Source organism: Scophthalmus maximus, chromosome 17 (assembly GCF_022379125.1).
Source record: "Scophthalmus maximus strain ysfricsl-2021 chromosome 17, ASM2237912v1, whole genome shotgun sequence".
Lineage (NCBI taxonomy): Eukaryota > Metazoa > Chordata > Actinopteri > Pleuronectiformes > Scophthalmidae > Scophthalmus > Scophthalmus maximus.
The window spans coordinates 91,478-109,755 of record NC_061531.1 but is presented as its reverse complement, the minus strand read 5'-3'; the positions used below and the strand labels follow the sequence as shown (position 1 = coordinate 109,755).

The following is an 18,278-nucleotide window of genomic DNA, read 5'->3' as shown; positions in this document are numbered from 1 at the left end:
GAGCAATGCACAGTGTTTGATGTCCTGTGGGAGTGAGACTGTAACAGCCTGATCACCAGCACAAGCACCTGAAGTAAAGATCTTAAACATACAGTACTTTAGTTCACATTTTGCCTCTATAGCTGCTTTGATGAACTGCCCCTGCTGCTGAAAAAAAGGAGGAAACTGTCAGCGACACAAATTGTGTAGAAGAGTGCAGTGATTCACACAATAACGACCAATAGGCTTTTAATAAAAGCTCACATGATTCAGTTGCAAAAAATTACAGTTATATTGTTTATCGCAATAATTCTGGCCTAATATATATATATATATATATATATATATAAAAGTAGTTATCGTGACAGGCCTAATCACAGCAATTCCACATTTGGTAGCTCATCTAAACCAAACCCTTTTTGATTTGAAGAAGTGATTTGATATATATTGTGATATATATCGATGTTGAGAAATATGAAAACAATTATCGTGATGAAAAAAGATTCCCATATCGCATATGCCTATTGTGATCGGATCGGGACATCCCTAATTTTAAACTACTCAAGGTCTAAAACTCCAAAGGGAACCTTACATGTCACCAAGACGAGAGTGCCGTCTGCCTCACTCAATCACCAGGTTTACAATAAAAGTGATAAACATAAGGTCTAACAAAAATATTATTGTTAAGCAAATGTAAGTTCTTAGAGAAAACTAAACAGGGTGGTACAAGGTTCTATGATGAGAACGCAGAAGAGGATGCACAGAGATGCATTAATGGGGCAGTAAGCAAGTGAGCGATTTCTTTTGGCACACAGAACTGACAGCTTGCGGACCGTGAGGCAATATTCGCTGAATTTTACAAAGTGTATTGGATTAAAATCGCTTACTGCCCCTTTGATAAAACAATCAGTGTATTCTCTGGAATTACCTACCAACGAAAGTCATACTTATCAGATAGATTTCAGTCTGTTAATGTTAACAACAACTATTCCACTCATACAAAAGTTAGTAATGGAGTTCCACAAGGTTCTGTGCTCAGCCCCCTCAGAGAAACATTATCTGAGCATATAGTTACTTCGGATGGCATAACTTTTGCCTCCAGCTCTACTGTGAGGAACCTTGGAGTTATTTTTGACCAGGACATGACCTTTGACTCACACATAAAACAAGTCTCTAGTAGAGACCGAACGATATTGGATTTTTGATGGTTATCAAACACTGTGACAAAGTCATCATGCACTGAACAGTAAAACTGAACTTATTATAAATAAATAAAAAACAAATAGAACAACATATATATAACTTCAATTCAGAAAATAAACAAAATTTATGGGGCAAGCCTATATATATAAAGAATTGAACAAACATTACATTCTTTTTCAAAAGCCCCCCCCCTTCTCAGAGAAGGTAGAATGGGCCAAGATGCTCTCACATAAGCTTCCACTCAGCGAAAAAGGTATGAAAAAGGCTACATGGTTAGCCAATAAACGAGCATGATAAGCTTGTTGTCACGGAAAGTAAGAGATGGGCACATTGTTTATATATCACTGCTTTCCAGCATCTCACTAACTAGGTAACAACGTAGCGTGAAATCAAAATTCAACAGACTCAATCTACCACCGCACCATCGTCTGCTGAGCTGCAGAAAGATGCTCTGATGCCTTTCAATTTGCTACATTAGCTAACATAGCAAACCTGCGATAAGCATGAGTGACCTGGCAGTTGTCAGGAGCAGGGTTGACGTTATATTATAGTTATATTGCAAAGGGAAATGATGTAGTCATTTTTGTTAACTTTCTAACAACACCATCAGCTCAGTGCACAGCTGTCCTGCAGACAGTGCTGAGAATAAACAATGGAGTCGGAGCGCACTGTGCTGGACAAACTACGTGACGCAACCTTTGTCATTTGGAGCATCTTTTACTGCACTATATGCTCTGAGTTTTTAGCAAACATGAACGCCGATACAGATATTTCTCTGATGGGCCCATATCTGCCGATTAAATCATCTGACAGATAAATTGGTCAGGCTCTTGTCTCTAGGAAAGCCTTTTTCACCTGCGCAATATCAAGAACATGAGAAACATCCTATCTCAAAAGGATCCTGAAAAACTAGCGTGAAAAGCCTCCAGTTAATCCAAAATGCTGCAGCACGAGTTCTGACAGGAACTAGAAAAAGAGTGTAAGCATCTCTTCATTGGCTTCCTACAAAATTCAGAATAGAAAAAAAATCCTGCTCCTCACCTACAAAGCCCTTTATTATCAGACTCCATCCTATCTTACAGAGGTCATAGTTACATAGATAGATCACTTCCCTCTGTAAACTCAGGACTAATTGTGGTTCCCAGAGTCTGTGAGAGAAGAATGGGAGGCAGAGCCTTCAGCCACCAGACTTCTCTCCTCTGGAACCAGCTCCCATTTTGTGTCAGGGAGGCACCTTCTCTACTTTTAAGGTCAGACTTAAAACTTTCCTCTTTGATAATGCTTAAAGTTAGAGCTGATCAGATGTTTACTGAACCACCCCTAGTAATGCTGCTAAAGGTCTTGACTGCTGGGGGAACTCCCATCATGAGCATCTCTCTCCCTCTCTCTCTCTCTGCCCCAATGTATTTACATTATATTTCACCAATGCCTCGGGCACACTACATGATTTTCAAAGTCGTAAAAACGCTGTACAGTTCATACTACACAACGTGCTGTCTAAACGCAGGCTTTCAGTCATTGTGCTGTTCACACTACGTGACACATTGGTGACAGGGGTCACACTACACAATCCTTCACCAGGAGAAATGTCTAAGTACTTTTGTCACGAAAACACGTGCAAAAAGTGACAGGAAAATACGTGATATACCTGCGAAACAGGAATTGTTTGTCACTTTCAGGATGGATGTCAAAAATAAACTGTGTTAAAAAATAATGCAGAATACTCTACGTTTCAGCTACGTTCAAAATTATCAGCGGCGCTCCTACAAAATTTTATTAAATGTCATGAAGTCGCAATTACACAACTCTGTGAGTGCTTTTATTTTGACAAGACACAACAAAGGAGCGCTGTAGGCAACACGCCCCCGAGGAGAGAGAGGCAGCGAGACCATTAAGGAGTCGGATAGAGCAGTGTTACCGGTTTCCTGTGAGAAAAAGTTACATTTCCCTTCTGCTTATCGGTTCCTAAAATATATAAATATTTGAATATACGTCACTCATCGACTGGCGCTTAGCATGCATGCTAACATCAGTGTTAGCTGGCCCCCGCCGCTGGAAAAAATCCTAGAAGAAACACTGAGACCATTGTATTGAATATCTGTCTTTGGATAGATGTCTTTTGTTTTTTTTACATTTTAATTTAATTTAAGGCTTTGGGGCATACTAGACTATCCTCTTAATCCTCAATGGTTAAATAATGACAGACAGGTTGACAAGAATGTCGACATTTTAGTACTGCTTAGGGCACTGGTGTTTGTGCCCGTATATTTGTTACCACCAATCTGGCAGATGGCAGCACTGTAATTAATGCCCAAATACACACATCTGGAAAATCACGGCCATCTTACGGTAAGACTGAGTGACTTGAAAATGAATCCACCATGATGGATTTTTTGGGTGTAGAACATCTACCTGTTAACACGCACTCTAATGTCATCTACAGTGGCTGAGGCTCAGGAGATCGATTGGGTCGCTGTTTAATCAGAAGGTTGATGGTTCGATCGCCAACTCCTCCAGTTTATGTCCCAAAGTGTCCATAGGCAAGACTAACCTAAGGCTAAGACTTGACCCTAAACTGCCCCTGACTTTTGTGCCGGAAGTGTGTGAATGTGTGCATGAATAAGTGAATGTGACTCGTACTGAAAATCGCTTTGGGTGGTCGATAAGACTAGCAAAGCACTAAATAAATGCAGTTTGTTAAGTTAGTACTAACATACAGACATGTAAAAAAATTGTTGGTACCCTTCCGTTAAAGAAAGAAAAACCCACAATGGTTACTGAAATAACTTGAAACTGACAAAAGTTATAATAAATAAAAATTTACTGAAAATTAACTAATGAAAATCAGACATTGCTTTTGAATTGTGGTTTAACAGAGTAATTAAAAAAAACAAAAATCTAATGAAACTGGCCAGGACAAAAATGATGGTACCCTTAACTTAATATTTTGTTGCACAACCTTTTGAGGCAATCACTGCAATCAAGCGATTTCTGTAACTCTCAATGAGACTACTGCACCTGTCGACAGGTATTTTGGCCCACTCCTCGTCAGCAAACTGCTCAAGCTGTCTCAGGTTTGAAGGGTGCCTTCTCCAGACTGCATGTTTCAGCTCCTTCCACAGATGTTCAATAGGATTTAGATCAGGGCTCATAGAAGGCAACTTCAGAATAGTCTAATGTTTTGTTCTTGGCCATTCTTGGGTGTTTTTAGCTGTGTGTTTTGGGTCATCATCCTGTTGGAGGACCCATGACCTGCGACTGAGACCAAGCTTTCTGACACTGGGCAGCACATTTCAATCCAGAATGCCTTGATAGTCTTGAGATTTCATTGTACCCTGCACAGATTCAAGACAACCTGTGCCAGATGCAGCAAAGCAGCCCCAGAACATAACTGAGCCTCCTCCATGTTTCCCATGTGTTCTTTTCTTTGTATGCTTAATTTTTGCGTCTGTGAACATAGAGCTGATGCGACTTGCCAAAAAGCTCCAGTTTTGTCTCATCTGTCCAAAGGACATTCTCCCAGAAGCTTTGTGGCTTGTCAATATGCATTTTGGCAAATTCCAGTCTCACTTTTTATGATTTGCTTTCAACAGTGGAGTCTTCCTCGGTCGTCTTCCATTAAGTCCACTTTGGCTCAAACAGCGACGGATGGTGCGATCTGACACTGATGTACCTTGACCTTGGAGTTCACCTCTTATCTCTTTGGAAGTTGTTCTGGGCTCTTTGGTTACCATTCGTATTATCCGTCTCTTCAATTTGTCATCAATTTTCCTCTTGCAGCCACATCCAGGGAGTTTGGCCACAGTCCTGTGGACCTTAAACTTCTGAATAATATGTGCAACTGTAGTCACAGGAACATCAAGCTGCTTGGAGATGGTCTTATAGCCTTTACCTTTAACGTGCTTGTCTATAATTTTCTTTCTAATGTCCTGAGACAGCTCTCTCCTTAGCTTTCTGTGGTCCATGTTCAGTGTGGGACACACCATGATACCAAACAGCACAGTGACTACTTGTCACCCTTTAAATAGACAGACTGACTGATAGCAAGTTTGAAGACACCTGTGATGCTAATTACTGGATACACCTTAGTTTAACATGTCCCTATTGTCAAATTATTTTCACTCTTTTCTAGGGGTACCATCATTTTTGTCCAGGTCAGGTACATTAGTTTGTTTTTTTAAATTATTCTGTTGAACCACAATTAAAAAGCAATGTCTGATTTTCATTTGTTAATATTCAGTTAATTTTCATTTATTATTACTTTTATCAGTTTCAAGTTATTTCAGTGACCATTGTGTTTTTTTCTTTCTTTAATGGAAGGGTTCCAACAATTTTGTCCATGTCTGTATATTCATAAACTGGACAGTCATTTTGAATTGGCTTAAGGACTTGACTTGAGTAATGATGTTAAGAGTGGAGTGGTGGCAGGAACCTGCCTTGGCACCACCACACACGACACAGGACCTCAGCTCACCCTGTAGACACTGGACACCTGGCGTGCCCTGTGCCCCCAAGTGGCAACTAGGGCTGCAATGACGCGTCCATGTAACGCAGAAGCATCGCACTGTTAACGTTCATTGCCAGTGATGGCAAATCCCGTTCTGGGGTATGTGGAAAATGAAACTTCATCCGAAAAAGCTTGTGTTATATGAGTGGCGTATGTGCGTAGTGTGTGTGTGGCAGAACAGGAGAGGGAGCCTCGGAGCAAGTGACTGTGAGCCTGGAGAGGTCCGGTGAAAAGGAGTTGGTTGCAACAGTGGATTTCAAGTGCAGGTTACAGTCTGTTCATGAACACTGCAGCGTCTCAAGACAAAGGAAAAGTTTCTGTGTGTTATTTAAAGGGCCCATATTATGCCCCCTTTTACACAAGTTACATTGTTTTTTTCAGGTGTGTGCACTACATGTCTTTGCCATTCCGTGTCAAAACTCCTCAAGGATCAAGCCACAAAGCACCCTCCTCTTTCTGTATAAACAGCCCTGTGAGACTATGGTCGATTCCAGCGCTTTTCTGCTCACATCTCGTGTACCGCCTCGCTCCGCCTCACTTCTCCCCGGGTCTGCTGCGCAACTACAGCGTTGCGCTGCCATGACAACAGTCGCACGTGTCAAGGCACAAACACGGCATAGAGACCCGGGAGGCACAGCGAACACGTTCTCCATAATTACACACAGAAAACATTAGGGCTGGGCGATAGAACGATAACGATATGTATCGCGATAGACACGTTGTCAATAGAAAATGCGTTCAATAGAACTTTTCTATAATTTTTTTGACGCCCCTAGCTTTAAATTTCAACTTTCTATCAACTTTCTGGAATGATAACAGTCCCACCCTCAACACCTTTGTATGTCAATATTGAGCCATGGTCATAGTGCCACCTATTGACAACAGAATGTATGACTTATGTGACAAACATCGTCTGATTTACATGGTGCACATGGTGCGCATTATGTACGTGGACATGGGATGTGAAATCCGCAACACATCCCAACTTGCGACACGTAAGCGAGGCCCGTTTTACATTGCTTGCAGTTTTTCAAACTGCAAGCAGGGGTTGACATGCTCTAGTTTTTTCTTTTTTAATAAGATGTTAAAAGGATTTGTAGGCCTATGATGTGTATGAATGGTGCTATATCACATATAGCATTTGGACTATTTCTTTATATTCATATAGCATACTTCTTTCCAGTATAATGAGCCATAGTAGGCCCTGCTTTATTAGATAATAAATCCAGGATGGAAACTGCGTCAGCAAAAAAAATTGATAGGTTTTATAGATAGCCATCCAAACGTAGCTATCAAGCAGTTTTTGACAGCCAGAGCCTACTTGAAAAGAAAAACATTTCCGTTCGTTGACTCTCGTCCTGCCGATGCGGCCACTGTCTCTCGTCTTGCCAACAGTATCCTAGCTACGTGAAACTCCAACCTGGCAACTCCAGGCTCCCTGAGCGCTGTCAATCAAAGTCCAGTGGCTCCGCCTCCAAAGTGTCAAAAACTTTCCCTCCGAGCGTAAAAAGAACTCCATGAGCGAGTGGAAGCTGCCTCTCGCGCGATTTCATAATGTGCACCAGGAGCGCAGAAATAACCCTCGAGCAGCGAAGCTGCCTCTCCCGCGAGCGAGAGCAGATCCTCTTGAGCTTCAAGGGATTTAAATCCTGCGCGCAATGGTTAATATCTGCCTGTGTGAAATCACATACATCGCTCGTGAGTCATTTTTTTGTGCGCTGGATTAATGAACCAATTCCAACTACATACGTGTGGCCCCAATGCCCTTTTTTCAATGTTTGCATCATCACCATGTATGTTTTGAAGGTGTTTTGTCACTGTCGTTTTTGTTCTTTGACACATTAAAAATCATTACATAAAAATCATTAAATCACGTAAATTTGTCGCGCCTCGCTTTCCATATAATGAGTCAAGAGCTGCTGCGATGAAATAGACGTTTCACAGAGGTTTTGCTCAGCTACAGAGAAGAACAGGACACAGAGGCTAGCTAGCTACACACACACACACACGCTTCACACAGCTGACAGCGCTGCTCTTACTACTGCTCTTACCTTCGCTGCACACAGCCGACAGCCTCAACGGGGACGCCGAAAATCTGTGGCAATGAAATGTCCTTTGAGGGGGGGGGGGGGGGGGGTTTCGGGAGAGCGTAGTGAAATGTCGACTCTGAGACGTAATTTACTGCTCTCTCTTCTGCCTGTGCCTCACACACTGAACGGACAGTTTACTTCCTGGACTGACGCGCGACGTGCGTTCCACGCTGGCAGCGACTACGTCACGCCTCAAAACTGGCCAGTCAGGTGGTATATTACATTACATTACATTCATTTAGCAGACGCTTTTGTACAAAGCGACTTACAATAAGTGCATTCAAACATGAAGATATTACCTCTAAAGTGCAAGAATCAGGAGAGTACATAAACATTTACCAAATAGGCAAAAACAGTCCATAATCAGGATTTCGATTTTGATTTTTTTCACAGGTGTACGTGTTTATGACAAAGCATGTCTGGGGGGGGGCATCCGTAAGCACAGTCTGCAGACAAGGGGAATAAGCGACACAAATGGTGAGGTAGTGAACTGAAGTCAGATTGTAGAAAGTAAATGTGGGAAGGATTATTAGTACACACACAAACACACACAAGAGAGAGAGAGAGAGGCAGATCGAGTGTGTATGTTTGGGGGGGGAGTGGGTGGAGGAACTTTGAATGAATTATATTCTTTATTTCGCACATTTAAAATAAATGAGTTCATCAAAGTCAAACTTCCTCAAATACTCAAGCAACACAAATTAAATACATTTTGGTATAGGATTAGAAAGATGTGGTATCGTACCAATTTATGCCAGTTATGTTATGCCACTGTCGCTATGTCCCAGTGACAGTTGACAGCAGCAGCAACACATTGCCACTCCCACTGCTTCTTTTACTAGTGATCCCGCTGCTGGGCCACCACATCATTTTGTTTTCCAGGCATCCTCCCCTACAGGCGTGTCTATCTCGGTGACTGAGAAGTGATGTTTTTTTGTTCTTTTTTCACCTGTCGTACGCATGGTTTTATCAGTCTGAATATTTTTGGCCGCGTGCCATTTTTTGCTTTTGGACACAAAAATGCACAGTTTTATAATTGGTTTGAACCCAGCATTAACCTATACACCACCGTGTAGCCCCTCAGAAGACATTAATCTGTGAGGAAAATTGTCAACAATTGTGTTGTATGGACACTGACCCCCACCCACATACAGCTACAAAAAAGCGGGAGAAGTAGCTTCTTTTGAAGTCTTTTGAGAGCTGCTGGGTGACAGAATGAGAGTTACTCTGCTGAAGTAACGCTACAAAAACACAAATAGACTACGTGTCTAGTCGCGTCCTTGCATTGACTTTGAATTTATATTCGCGAAAATCCATCTAGCGTATTCTGAACGCAACTTTAGAGATCTGTTATTTTGCCAAGAGATGTGTGACAATATTTTTCTTTGTAGGAGTCTGTTAGGAGTCAATGGCTCAACAAATTAGACTATGGCGTGCCGCCACTGTCTTGTCAATGCATGGGAAACCCTGCCCAATATGTCAGCTCATCACATTTTCTCCACTGGAGGGGCATCCATTAAGACAAGACTTTAAGACAATTTTGGTGTTTTTATTTTTGAAATAATTTTTAATAACCTTGACTACTGTACAGTGCAGAGTCATCAAATTCATCTCACACAAATAAGTACTTCCCATGGTCACACTACAGCTCATATTTTGGACAAAAATGCTGCAGCCAAATCTTGGTGAACATTTATTTGAAATAATTGTAATAACTTCACTACTGTACAGTGCAGTCACAAAAATCCCCTCACACAAAGATGAACTTCCCATGGTCACACTACAGCTCTTTGGGAGGTTCATCTTTGTGTGAGGTGATTTTGGTAACACTACAGTAAAGTGAAGCAACAGAGAGAAATGTACGTTTTTAAGACCATGTGTGTTCTGTGCCCTGTGTGTGCGCTGTTTGTTTAGCTGCGGTAGCATAAGCGAAAGCTCAAGTAAACTATGCACGTGTCGTAATATTACCGGCTTAAGCGGGGGTGACACTGGCTTTGGCCACCGGAAATGTGCTCCACGAACTTTAATGCGATGTGTTTGAGATGTAAGATTTAATACCATGTGTGCCTCCTGTGTCTGCATTGTTTGTTTAGCAGTGTTAGCATAAGCTAGCCCTGTCCTCTGATGTAAACATTACGTGTGTCATTGGAGTTACAGGCTTTAGTAATTTGCCGTCGCGGAGCAGCCACAATAACGTTGACGCTATGAGTGTTGGTGAGATGACTGTAAGTTTAACTCTAGTCTAAGCATGTATCTTTTACGAACACTCTTAAATAACTTTGTGTTTCTGGGTAGCCTGCACCAACCACAGCAACCGGAGCTAGCACCACAGCTACCGTGGTTAGTTTCTATTGTGGGCTCCGGTAAAGGAGCACTACTGAGGGTCATACTGTGTGATGTTACCAGGTGGCAACATTGTGTAGACATGTACGGTTGTTCAGCGACTTCATCATATTTAACAGTGCTCACGCCGAGATTGCAAATTAATGCCACAGAACCACAAGCAGCAGACCGTTTGCCACTTCCATCTCAGTGTCTCTCGCTTGTAGAGGTGGATTTGTGTTTTTATAAGCTGTAATGTTGTGGCTGTTGGACCTCTGCTAACTTTGCTACTAGCTTTGCTCCGTTATTGCTGCTTCTCTGTAACGTGAGGCCCGTTTGATGCGGCTGTTTTGACGGTTGGTTACTTTCCAAACATCCGATTTTGGATTAACTGCCTTGGATACACTTAGACCTGTTGTAGATGACGGCAAATTAGAATAAGGAGGTGAGCGAGGGACACCGGTTCCGCCCGGTCTTTGTTGTAAACAGTGCTATGGAGCGGGTAAAAGTTGGCAGCAGGTTTGATATTCGCCGGATATTGGGGTTTGACTTACCCCGCAATTGGATTCCTCAACACAATTTGACTACATTACGGGTGTAGTATTTAGGACAGTTTATGACACCGTATTGACAAAAACGACATTAGTTGTTGCTATCGCTATCTTTGCGAAAACATCACTTGAATTCCCGTTCCTGCTGCTTTCTGTCTTAGGGACCGTCTACAAATTACACCACACAGACTGGTGGCATAGACTTTACTATGGAATTGTTTCAGGAAAGAAATCACCACAAATCAATAAAAAGACATTTTCTCATTCTGATTGCTGTAGTAGTTGTCAATGGTAGGCTGTTACTTACTACAGGTGCATTTTTGCTGATATCTTGCATTATAGTTAAACAGGATGCAATTAATAGTTTAAAATATTCACCAAAAATCAATTAAAAGACATTTTCTCATTCTGATTGCTGAAGTAGTTGCCAATGGTACGCTACTACTTACTACAGGTGCATTTTTGCTGATATCTCACATTATAGTGAAACAGGATGCAATTAATAGTTTAAAATATTCACCGAAAAATCAATTAAAAGACATTTTCTCATTCTGATTGCTGTAGTAGTTGTCAATGGTAGGCTGTTACTTACTACAGGTGCATATTGGCTGATATTGTGGACTATAGCGAATCAGGATGCAATTAATAGTTTAAAATATTCACCAAAAATCAATAAAAAGACATTTTCACATTCTGTATGCTGTATTAGGCTTGTTGGTAATGGTAGGCTGCTACTTATTATAGGTGACTTTTTTGGGAAATACAATGGGAATAATTATGAAAAACACACCATCCATCCATCGTCTACCGCTTAATCCATTTAAGGGTCACGGGGGGCTGGAGCCAATTCCAGCTGACATTGGGCAAGAGGCGGGGTACACCCTGGACAGGTCGCCAGCCTATCGCAGAGGCGCATACAGTGACGGACAACCATTCACTCTCACATTCCCACCTACGGCCAATTTAGAGTCTTCAATTTACCTAAGCCCATTCTGCATGTATTTGGACTGTGGGAGGAAGCCGGAGAACCCGAAGAGAACCCACACATACACGGGGAGAACATGCAAACTCCACACAGAAAGGCCCTGGTTGACTTTTCTACTAACCTGGCCCCACAACATTTTTCCATCCTCACGGATTTTCTCTTTCCCAGTCTTTATCTTCTACTACAGGACGTCATTTATTATTAAACAAGAAATGCCTTAGGCTAGTGACTGACTAGGCTAGTACTGGCCAAAATGTAACAATGATGTAGCTATAGAATTTGTTACTACAGGAGACATTTTTTCTGACCTCATGAATCTTCAAACATTCATAGTGTTATCAACTATTTACAATATTTAAATTCCTTTCGTATTTCTTAAATACAAATTGCACAATACCATGCAGTGTCTTTCTCTGGAACACTGGCAGCTGTCGTTCCAAGGCAAGATGCATGGAACCATCTGTTGCATTTACCGCATTTGATCTGTAGAAACCACGAACCAAGTCACATTAACTCCAGTGCTTTTTCATACAATTGATATTTTATCACTGAAGTTGTGATACTTACCCAAAGAATGTCTTTTGCTCGGATTTTTAAGGCCAAAGGAACTTTCCGTCCATATTGAGAGCAGAAATCCATTTTGGACTCTGAAAATTATTTCACAATAGAAAAGAGCAGAAGCTAACTTTTGTGAACAGCATGTTGAGAGAAAGTGATGACAGTGTAAGATAGACTGAATGCCAAGTAATGTACTGATTGAATGTAATGCGTGTGTATGTCATACACTGATGTAATGCCACGCAAGCTGAAATGACCACAACATCAGTACTCATCAAACTGGAAGGATATTTAAACCCCAACTATTTGCTTGTCTAGTTAGAGTGGATGGTGGATCCTTAAGAGAAACCATGCTGTCTCTCCCATGGTGTAAACCATTGTAATATAACTCTGTTCCTGCTTTTTCATACTATTGACTGACTGGGTCTTCATTCATCTGTGGTACAAAAATTACCACCAATGTGTAATTGACAAATTATCAATTTAAATGTATCATCAATTGGACATTGTATAGTAAAAAAGTCTTAACATTACCTGATGCAAGAAGCATCTCCTCGGCCATTTTTTCTCTTAGACGTGCAATGTTTTGGCGTTGAGAATCGATATTCAGTTGCTTTGGAATTGCAGGAAAGCTTTGGATGATTTGTCTTGCCATCTTAACAGAAAAGAACAGCAAGTTTTGTGAATATATTAACAGCCTGTAAAGACAGTCATGATTATTGAACTGGAGGAATCTGACACATGACGGGTCATGGGGATAGAACAAAAGATGGTTTACTTCACATCCATGACAAGGACTCCACAGCTAGTTCCATCTCTATGTGTTGTGTGAGAAATGGCGGCAGGTTTCCATGCCAAGGTCAACCAATCCTTTCGTCCAAGTAGATTAAACTTTGTCCTAAACTATTTGCTGTTGAAAAACAGATGTGGGACCATTGTGTGGGCCATAGATAAAATGGGTGCTGTCATTATATGAAAATAATACTCTGTGAACAGACCAAGGAGAGAGGAAGATGTAAATGACACTATTTTACCGGAAGCGTGTTGCTGCTTCCCTGGACTCTTCCAGATCACTCTCAGGGTCAAGAGGATCAACGATGAATATTTGGCTAGTTGGAGTATAAAGGTACTGTCCAGTGATACACAAAAAATCATTCAGAATACATACATGATTAAAGAATGACCTGCCCATTACATTTAACTTTGATGTGTCAATTTCTTTTACTCACCACAAACTTCCAGTGGTTGTTGTTTTCATTTACAAATCCAATCACACCATCGTACTGATCAAAGTCCACCTATGACATTATTTAAATAACAAATTAGTTCCACATTTTTTCGGAAACAATGTTATCATTTCAATGACAGGGTAGACATGTTCATAGTCATCTATACTTACAGTCTTTAAACTTTGCCTTGAGACTTGTGAGGTTTCTCCGAACAAAATTACACCCATGACGAAGTGATGTAACACATACAGTCGGCGCACACCCCCCATCCTTGAAAGAGTGGCTTGAATATAAAACTCTATTGTCTAGAAATACATTTTGAGAAATACATTCCCTGTTATGGACAGCACGATACATTTTTAGCATATTAACGTGTGTGAAAAAGGCATGTTCACCTACCTCACCATTAAGCAGATTGTGTGGCCTTAGTGAGATGAAGTCATTATGCCTCAGGCAAATGATTGAATTACCATTGTTTGACCTTACTGCTGCAATGACAACCTCAGTCCCTTTCCTTTTCCAAAGAGTCTGTGTCTAGGTCAGGTAATAGGACAATGTCAACAAACCACTTATTTATTACATTTTATCAAACTATTTTGCAAGCACTAATCACAAATTACTCCCATAGCATCAACCAAGCAAATAACTTCATGAGTGGAAATGATACACACAGTGTTGAGAAAACACATCAAAATATCTAATAAAATGAAGATGATTTAAAAATAATAATAATAATAATAATAATAATATTTAAAACATACCTCTGACCCTTGTGCTTTTGTGCTTAATGTGGCTTCATGACTGCCATCACCATCTTCACTGGCCTCTTCTGATGTATCCTCAGCATTGCCAGAGAGTTCCTTGTTTTTTCCAGTTCCTGGAACTGTACCTCTTCTGCGACCTCTTTCTTTTTTTCTGACCCTTCTTGGTGCAGGCATTGAGGTAGGGGCAGCATAATATTTTGACCTGGACTTGGAGCTGGACCTTGCCTCCATCTGATCTTTTTTGGCCCATGTCTCTTCTGAAAGGCTGATGTCATCTTTTTTGCCCTTAATGGAAATCAGCTGATCTGGCAGGTCATTTCCTAGCCTGTGCTCCACATACCACCACATGCGCAGAGCAAAGGTGGAGTACAGTATATGTTTTGATGGTCTTCATCTTCCGTCTGCCCTGGCTGATAGCGAAGCATCTCCTCAGATAGAAAAAATATTTTCCTTGTTAAAGGATAGCAGAACAGCCTGCATCAGTGCCCAGCTGAAGTCTGTCTCCACGTGGCTAACTGTCAGCAAAGTGAATTGACGAACGGTGTTGAGAAACTGCAAGAGCCAGTAGGCAATTGAGGGTACAGTGTTGTTGGTAAGCATCTCTGCCACAGGCAAGGGGGGTGCACCACGACCATGTTCAGCCAAAACAATTGCATAGTACAAAACACGCTTCTTTTGGTCTGGGATCTTTGATACCACACTCCCTGTGGCGTCCAGTTACAGTTTTTCTGGTTTCTTCCTCCTCATATGTGCAACCAAAATCCCTACCCGTCTCACTGTACATATGAGTGGCAAATGGGTCTGCTTGGAAATGCTGGATGTATCCAGGGAAATTAACAAATGTTGTGTCACATTCTCTCATAATCAGAGTCAGAAGCACCTCCAACACAACATTGTCACGAAGGGTTAGACTCTTCCTGACTTCACAGGAAATTGTATTTAAGATGCCTCTATTGAGGCATCTAGTTAGGTTCCCAGCCCTTATCTCCTCTTGAGGGGTTTGGGTAAGGAGTTTGTAGAAGGTGTTACTGAGACCCCCCCCCCCCCCCCCCTTTGCTTTTTTGGGCAATGTTCCCTCCGCACATTTGAAGCCTGTCTTTTCCTGGTGTGTTGTTTAAGGTGACACACGTTTCCAAGGCGGCACACAGTCAAAAAAAAAGTCTTTTCTTTTATTGAGGGCTTCTTTGTCACCCATAAAGTATAAACTGCTTGACATGAAGGAAATGTGCATACCGCTTTTGCATGAAAGTAGGGAGAATTTATTTTCCTGCTATTTGCCAGTCTGACGTGTTGGTATTTAAAAGCAAGGACACAGCAGTGATTTTGTTTGCTGAATTGCTCATACAACACGTGTCCAAGACTGTTTCAATTTGTTGGACCCTTTCTGTGGTCTAATTGTCTTCGAAGATTTTTGGTCTAAACAGATTAGAAATCTTCTGGGGACAGTGCTGACCCTTCGGATTTCCCTCTGTCTTTCAGGATGGACACACTTGGAAATCAACTTAGAAGAAGAGGGAGAGGCAACATTGTATTCGGGCTCAAAATTTTTTATTCTAAGCTGTGATCCCTTCCTTCAATCTCGGCCACAAACTGGATTTCCCCTTCTCTCCCAGAATGGTCAAATTGGGACATCGGATTGGAGGATAATGAGGCAGACAGAGAGGAAACATTGGGTTTGGGCTCATGGAGATCTAATGGCTCGTCCGGATTGTCCATTTCAGACATTGCCCTGGATGTTTGACCCACTGACTCGAAAAAATCCTCTACACTGTGTCTTGGGCACAAACTCTTCGGAACTACTGATATTCTGTTGTCCTCCATGTGTCGATACCTCTGTATTTTCTGTCCTGGCATCTTTGACAGTTGAATCTGGGCCTTTCATCTTTTTATAATCACAGACTCTACCTCTGAGTCCCCTCCTATTGTTGTTCCATATCACCCACAACCAGTGTTTTGGGGATTTATTTTCATTTCCAAAAAGTGATAGGCATAACTCTGACTAAACATCTGAACTGTAGGTGGCCCCTTGCAAGTTAACCAGGGAAAATTCACTCACCACAGCCTCCAAACCGCCTGCTTCCTCTCATAAGTCTCTCTGCGATGCTGCCTTTCTCTTTTTGTGTGTCGTCATTTTCTAAACAAATTGAAAGAATACTCAAATTGGAGTTGCTGTTTAAGGTGAAGTCTTGATAGGGCTCCAATTCCGGGTTTGTGGTGGGTTTCAAAAGTTTTTAATGAACCTATCCCTAGTTTTCTTCAGATGTTCCATTTCTTTTCATTTTAAAGAGGAGGCCATGAGCTTCCAAAAGCAAAAATCTGTATGTTTCTATCCGTATGCTTTCCAAAGATAGATGTATTCTAATCTTTGTATAGAAATTCCCATGACTAATTGTTTTGAATTGTTGCAAATTGCCTCTCTACTGATATATTTTTTGTAAATGTGTATATTTCTGGTTTCCTTACATTTGCAAAAAAATAAATATATTTTGAAGAAAATAATTGTTTCTCCTTTCTTCATTTGTTCTGTGGATCGTGTGATATATTGAAAACTGTTTTTAGTTTAGTTGTATCTCATTACATAAATCAATTAGAACCGTACTCATCTTCTGTTCTGCACCTCAGAGGTCCGTAGTCCATTTTGTAGATGTTGTAGATGTTCTGCAGGGTGTATAAGTTGAGGCAATTCGGCTCAAGGCCTGGGTGGTGTTTAATGCCGCTGAGAGGGATAGGGACCTGATTCATTCCTCTGAGAACATAAGGAAAAGAACGTTTTTCATTATCTCAAGCATTTATCACGTTAATTTATTAATGTTAATCCTACAGTCACAATGTGGACCTGGTGTTGAGTTTGTCCGCCGAGGTGTCCAGGGAACTGCAGACCTTGGCGTGCAGTGTTTGGCTGGTGGACTGTGGTGGAAGGAAAAGCCTTCCTCCACTCTGTTTCCACTCCCTGTGAGGAAGAGCAGCAGCTGACGTCCTCATCATCCACTGTGGTGACGACAACCTGAGGGAGCTCAGTAGCATCAGCCTGGTCAACATGAAGACGACCTGCAGCAGACTCACCTCCAGCACCTTGTGAAGGGGACCTGTGTCACTGCTATTGAATTTGGCCTTCAGGACACACTTTTTTAAGCAAAAAACAGATCCATGATTTTCATGGACAATGTTGAGTTTATTTTTATGTTCGTCATGGTTGATAAAAAAATACCAACTATAGCTACAACACATTACCTCTGCTCTTCCCCTCACCTACTGTAACGAACCAGTTTAGACCCAAGCGCGAGACACACGTAGCTCAGTCGGTAATCAACTTTATTGTGGAGAACACAAGCAAGGCTAAGAGGCAGGGGCAGAAGGTAGACGTCTTTTCCGGGATCGTGGCGAGATGGGAAGGTCGGGGACAGCAGGCAGAGGTCTTTACCGGGATTCAGGTGAAATGGGGAAACCAGGGACAAAGGCAGGGTCGTAACCAGGGCAGAGACGATACGGGGAAGTCGGGGGCAGAACCAGAGTCGAAACTGGGAGATTCGTCCGTGGGTAAATGCTGGAAAGTCTGACATGGAGTACAAAGAACAATCTGGCGGTGAGTAACTGAGTGAGAGGAGGTTAAATACAGACCTGATTGGTGATGAGCTGCAGCTGCGGGGCCAGGTGAGGTGATGAGGTGGGTGTAGCTGATTGCTCGTGCGGGACAGAGGGGAGGTGAAGTGGGAACCTACTGGGCATGACGGTGGCTGACTGTGACACCTACAGTCCCACACTGTATCCCCTTTTCCTCCCACCACATGGACTCAGCAGCTCTGGGCTTATTCTGAACTCATTCTGAGCTCAGCTGTTACCGCTTGAACAGGCCCAGTCTGTATATTAAATGTGTTCTATAATTTTAATATTATCGCCCCCGACAACGGACTCTGCCTGCTCCCCCGCCTGTGGTACCGTCACCTGCCGGCGTGTCCGCCCCGGGCACTCCGTGTTCTCCCACGAAGCGAAATTTGTTCCACAGGGTTTTCCTTGAACTGTCTGTAAATAAAAGTCATTACCGACTGTCTGCCTGCCTAAGTGTGCTGCATTTGGGTCCCCTTCCGTCCCG

General features: G+C 42.0%; 1 protein-coding gene and 1 long non-coding RNA gene across 3 annotated transcripts in view; both read right to left on the bottom strand.

Moving 5' to 3' along the window:
- pdxdc1 (pyridoxal-dependent decarboxylase domain containing 1) overlaps positions 1-7,895 on the bottom strand; it is a 55,953-nt gene extending 48,058 nt beyond the window's left edge. For both annotated transcript variants that reach the window (XM_035614112.2, XM_047328370.1), the window contains exon 1: positions 7,741-7,895. The gene's annotated coding sequence lies outside the window, so the exon portion shown is untranslated. The remainder of the gene's footprint in view (positions 1-7,740) is intronic.
- A 3,765-nt stretch (positions 7,896-11,660) lies between these two features.
- Positions 11,661-13,134, bottom strand: LOC118288243. Its single transcript, XR_007029882.1, has 4 exons — positions 12,974-13,134; positions 12,730-12,850; positions 12,205-12,284; positions 11,661-12,120 (listed from the first exon to the last, which is right to left on the bottom strand). It is a non-coding gene; the product is annotated as an uncharacterized LOC118288243 (long non-coding RNA).
- Positions 13,135-18,278: the final 5,144 nt, after the last annotated feature.